Below are 6,000 nucleotides of genomic sequence, written 5' to 3'. Positions count from 1 at the left end.
CTGCTTCTTAATTTTGGCAAGAAGTCCATGCAGCTACTACTCAGAGCTGGACTGGAACAGATCTGAGATTGGGTCACACCGACATGCTTCTGACCAGGTGAGTCATTCAGAGGTGGTGTCATTAAAAAGAATGTGCCATTTTCTGACACAACTGAATACAATACTTTGCGTACCAAAAGAAAAAAAAAAGTATTTTACCTAGAACTTTTCTCATTTCTCCCAGAACTCCAATAAAAAAACCCATGATTCCTCCCAGCTACCAAATTATTCTTGCTTTTAAAAACCTTCCTTTTCCCTTTAGCTTCTGATGATTGACTCTCCCTGTAAACTGCTTTGTAATACTCTGTATGGAGGACAGTATATAAAAATAAATTGCACTGAGTTTGATCCAAGCATCATTTGACTCAAAATTACACTGAGGTTTTGGGTTGTTTCCCCCCCCCCCATTTCTAGGTCTGACTGGCAAGCCAAATCATTTATATTTGCTATCATAAAGGCTAAATAAAAGGGCAAACAACTCATTGCTGTTTCAATAAAATTCATGTTGTTATTTCAAAACGTGGTTCTTCTTTGTCAGCCCCCCCTCTTTGCCCCGCCCCCATTCATACACAGTGCCACTTGGAACACTGATGTGTTTGCATATTACAGAGCCTGCAGAAATTGTGGGATCGGGTTATACCTCTTTCCGTAAACCTGATCACTGGAGAAAGAGTGAGTCCATTGGAAAATTAGCTTTTATTTACAACACTGTCAACAGTGAAAGGATGTAGCTTCTTGCTATTGTATGGAGGTTATTACCTGCCTTGTAGTAAATCTCAGGACACCCAATTACAGTTAACTTGCAGCTTGCAACAAGCAGCCTGTAAAGTTTACTGGAAAGAGCTGCCATATTTTCATTCAAAGTACTTTTTATACTGAACAGTTCAAGACAGTGACAAAACATCTAATTATCTGATTATGCTGTAAGAATAGTTTCTTACATGTACTGAATTTTGCATACCATCAACGAATGTGGTATGAACACATCAGACTGTGTTCATCACTCACTCACATAAACAAAAAAAAAAAAAAAGGAAAATAAGATAGAACAATGGTTTTCAGCTACTATTGTTTCCAAACAGCAGAGATATTTTTGCTAGAACTTTGAAATAACAAACCTCTCCAGAAAAGTGGGAATTCTGGGTACATCCAGCTCAGGAATAGAAGTTTGTTCTGTTTCAACTCTGACCCTGCACAAGGTTTGTGGTGGCCAGAGACTGGCCGTCTGCATGGCCAAAACCAGGGCACCATGATGAGAGCTGTGCACTGGCTGTTTGGCAGAGGTAGTGCTTCTTGGAGTAAAAAGATTTTCTATGAGAGGATGAAGAAAATAAAATGCATTCTTAGGCTTATTATTTCAGATTTGCCTGCTCCTGGCATTGTGGGGCCAATACACAAATTCATGTGGTGTGAACAAGGGTGGAGATTAGCAGCTGGTTCATGAGAAATGCTTGTGCATTTGGTCTTACCCTGGAGAAATCCCAGCATAACCACACGGGAGCTGTGGTGGAAGCTTAGACCCAGACAGTTAAAGAAAATAGACACATGCCAGTTTTATGCTGAGGTTTATCATAGAACCATAGAATCATGGAATCATAGAATGGTTTGGGTTAGAAGGGACCTCAAAGATCATCTAGTTCCAACCCCCTGCCATGGGCAGGGACACCCTCCACTAGACCAGGTTGCCCAAAGCCCCATCCAACCTGGCCTTGAACACTTCCAGGGATGGGGCATCCACAGCTTCTCTGGGCAACCTGTTCCAGTGCCACACCACCCTCACAGAGAATTTCTTCCTAATATCTAATCTAAATCTGCCCTTCTTCAGCTTAAGGCCATTACCCCTTGCCCTATCACTCCATGCCCTTGTAAACAATCACTCTCCAGCTTTCTTGTAGGGCCCCTTCAGGTACTGGAAGGCTGCTATAAGGTCTCCCTGGCGCCTTCTCTTCTCCAGGCTGAACAATCCCAACTCTCTCAGCCTGTCCTCATAGGAGAGGTGCTCCAGCCCTCTGATCATCTTTGTGACCCTCCTCTGGACTTGCTCCAACAGCTCCATGTCCTTCTTATGTTGGAGACCCCAGACCTGGATGCAGTACTCCAGGTGGGGTCTCACCAGAGCAGAGTAGAGGGGGACCATCACCTCCCTTGACCTGCTGGTCATGCTTCTTAGATTATCCCACAGCTGCTCATTTGTCTGAGCAACACAACCAGTGAAAAAGGCAGAAGAGCATCAGCAAGGAAGCTGCACTATTTTCCTGTCAGCTTTTCTTTTCTGCTGATTCTGTTCACCATGGCTGGCCTGCCAGCTGATTGCACAGACAATACATCTGGTACTCCATATGCAAAACTAAACATGAGTAAGGTGCTCTAATTGCTTTTACTACAGTTGGGGGCAAGACAGATGGAGGAAAAGGGGTTTTTGGATATCTTATGGCAATAACAATTTCAGTGGAGGCAGTTTTTTTACTGTGCCAGTACTGTACTGTGAGTATCTTCACATCAGCCATAATGTAGTCCTGCTTCTTCACAGTCCCAACTGTCACACCATTAAACATAAATTGTGGCCTCAAAGGACTCTCTTTTCCAGAAGGGAGAAGCAATTTAGCTTCCATAACATATCAGTCTCCAGCATGTCCTCGAAAGGCTGTCAATTGCACTGAATTATGTATAAAATCAATGCGAAGTGCTGTCTGCCAGAGATGGGTTGACATTAGCAATTTCATTTTCACTGAGGGGGGTCACAAGTCCCAAATCTTCATGACCGCAGAATAAGTGGCCATTCCTTCCCTACTTCTCTGGTTCTAAAATAATACCTCTTTTCTTTAGAATTAAAAAAGGTCACAACAAGATGTTGCCATCACGAATCACGTCTTTAATTGTCTGCAATGGGCAAATTGGCAAATTTATATACTGTTGTCAATGAGGTAATATCTGCCCTTTTCTACTTTAATTTCATTATACTCTCTATTAAATAGACATTCACAAACACTTTTTTTTGTGTGTGGGATCCCACACAGTGTTATATTCAAGTAACAAAAATTAGCACTCTTAAGACTCGCAAAGATTTTCAATGGAAAAATGTCCTCTGCAGTAGAGATGCACAAATATGCATAGGTAAGGCATATTCATGTGAGTTGGGAGGGACCAATAACCTTGCGATGGTCCTCAAGGAAGCCTGATATGTTTTATAGGACACTGATTATGAATCTTGTCCTTGTAAAATCACAATGACTGTGTAGGTGTATTCAATGATCAGGGACTGTGGCCCACAGAACTACAATAAATATGTATATAGCATATAGCTCATGACCCAGCACTTTACTATATACTTTTTTACTACTGTATGTATGACTGGAGCAGTGTTGAAACCTAATTTCACAGAGTGATCTTTTCCCTCTCCTGTAGAATGGTAGCTGATCTCATATTCCTGTGACAGCTACTAAAGGTCTGAGTGCCTAGTGGTGTTTGAGACCAGCAACCAACAAAATCGCCATCAAAATTCTCTTCCAAATACTCAGTTCTGAAATAGATTTCTGTAAAAGCTCATTTAAACAGAGTCACCTGTCATCACAGCATGGTCCAGAGTTCAGCAAACATAGCACCTTAGTGAACACAATGAGTTGTAATAAACATAAGGTCATTAAAGGACATTTTTTCAAAAAGAAGTCAACTGACAATCCATAACGACTTGGAATTGTTATGTCAGTCTCTATTTTCTGAAATAAACATATTCATGCTTATATTACTGGTTATTCAAGGTTGTTTAGCTTCATACACTATCATATACTATAGCTGCAAGAATACTACAGGTATAAATGTTTTCTCTGCGCTGAATGCTGCTTTGAGGGCATCCTCAACAGAAGCATCTCAATTGACTCAGGAGCTTTGCATCTGAACTCATTTTTGAAGGGCTATATTCTGCTAATCTTACTTACGATCTCTAATTCATTGCTCCAGTAGACATGTTGACACTACTGAGCTTCAAAGCGGCAAGATTTTTCATGAGAACTTGACCTGATGGACTGCTGTTCAGCAAAGGATTGCCTTCCAGTCTCTGAAGGACAAGCCTGAAGGCTTATGCTCCAAACGTTTCTTTGTGGTCCTCACCCCATAGGAAAACTTTATGGCCATTTGAGTCTTGCGTTCAAAGAGCTGCAGGCTGAATGGGAATGTCCAGAAAACAATTTATTTTGCAAATAAATGCAAAGGATTTGCGATAGGTTTCCTTCAGGATAAAATCTAGAGCTTTCCAGAGATTTTCATGGCAAAATTGAAGAGACTGTTTTCAAAATAATGGTTAGGGCATTGACTCAGCATATAAGATACCAAGGCACAATTCCCTGTTCCTGAGCATGGACTGGAACTTTTTACAGCCCAAACAGTAGTTTAGGCTTTAAAGCCTTTTCTCGGGAACAGCAAATATTTAGTCATACCAACAGGGAACAACAGGAAACACCAAAGCAACTAACTCAAAGTTAGAGCTTGGACTTAGATGCTCTGCAGTCAGATTACTTGGGCTCTAGTCAGTGTGAATTCTTGCTGCACAAAAAATGGGAAGATCAAAAAACTCTGCAGTAGCCTGTAATTCTTCTGTTATTAAGACACAACAGCAGAGCAGGTCTTTGAAGTTGCCTCTCCCAATCCATGAGCAGTTTTTTAAGGGTTGGGTTTACTTTTTTTGGCCATTTTTCTTGGTTGCCTTCATTCTGCCCAAATGAGGAAAAATCATTTCTCAGAAAGATAGGGCACTGAATATTGCTTCCTGACTAGTCAGGCTAAAAGATTCATTTTTGTTTATTTCTCAGTTTATCTTAAAATAACCTCGCTGAGCAAACTGCTCTTTATTAACTTCAAGTCAAAACATACCAGTAATGATTCTACGTTTTTAGTGTAATTCCCTCTATCATCCTAGCACAAAACCTCTGCTTGCTTTTATATCTGCTTTATACAATGCTACCAGTAATGAATGTTCTAGAATTGGAACATAATTTTGATTATCTGTCCATTACTTTTGATTTATGGAGCACAGAGACAGCTGGGTTTTTATAAGCTCGCCCTGCAGTACTGCAGATAACAAATGTAATGTAATAATCAAACTTCTGTAACATGGAACACAGAAGGGGTGGGCCCACAGATCTGTCTATCTATATATACCCATACCACATCAACAAATTTTATCTTCAGAAGCAGGAGTATAAAAGTAATTTGCTCAATGCTACTATTCATTATTCATACCAGAGCAAAATATGTTGGTTTCAGAATCAGTATTTAGGCTCTGTGGGAGGGGGTGAACCACCTGAAGGTAGTTTCATGAAATTACATAAATGTGTACCACCATGAGGTTTACAAATGCATTGCTGTATGTACAGAAAAATAAAAAAAATAAGAAATAGTAATAAATATATCAAACAATGAAAAAAATCTATTTTTTTCTGGGTGCCACAAAGGAAAATACCAAGTCAACAAGAATGCTCCCCTAGAGCACTAGAAGGAAAAAAAAACCCATCAGCCACTTCAGGGAAGAAGAGGTTGCCCATTTAGTTCAGTTACAGGAGACTGATCAAAGGGCTGAAAACACCAGCAAAAGAGCTGGTTACAGACACTGAAAATGGGGAAGGGGAAACCAGAAACATTCTTTCAGTCTTACCAAGAGAACTAGGTAAGTAGAATTTGTTAATGCAAACCAAAAGGATTTTAAAAATGTATACTAGAAGTGGGAAATGCAGCAAGCAACAACAGTATTTCATAAACCAGGGAGCATTCCTTTTGTTAATAAGAGATAAATGGTCCTAAATACTTTCTAAAAGTTAGTCTCTCACAAGGTGGAGGGGAGGAGAAGAAAGATGAAAGCAAAGAGAAAATAATGACCGCCTTGTCCAGGTAGTGGCTGATTGTAAAGGTGATGAGGGAACAGTGGGGAGGAATGAGATGAGACGTGTGGGTGCCCAGGAGCTCCAGGTT

Source organism: Balearica regulorum, chromosome 2, assembly GCF_011004875.1.
Source record: "Balearica regulorum gibbericeps isolate bBalReg1 chromosome 2, bBalReg1.pri, whole genome shotgun sequence".
Classification (NCBI taxonomy): Eukaryota; Metazoa; Chordata; class Aves; order Gruiformes; family Gruidae; genus Balearica; species Balearica regulorum.
This window is presented reverse-complemented; position numbering follows the sequence as displayed.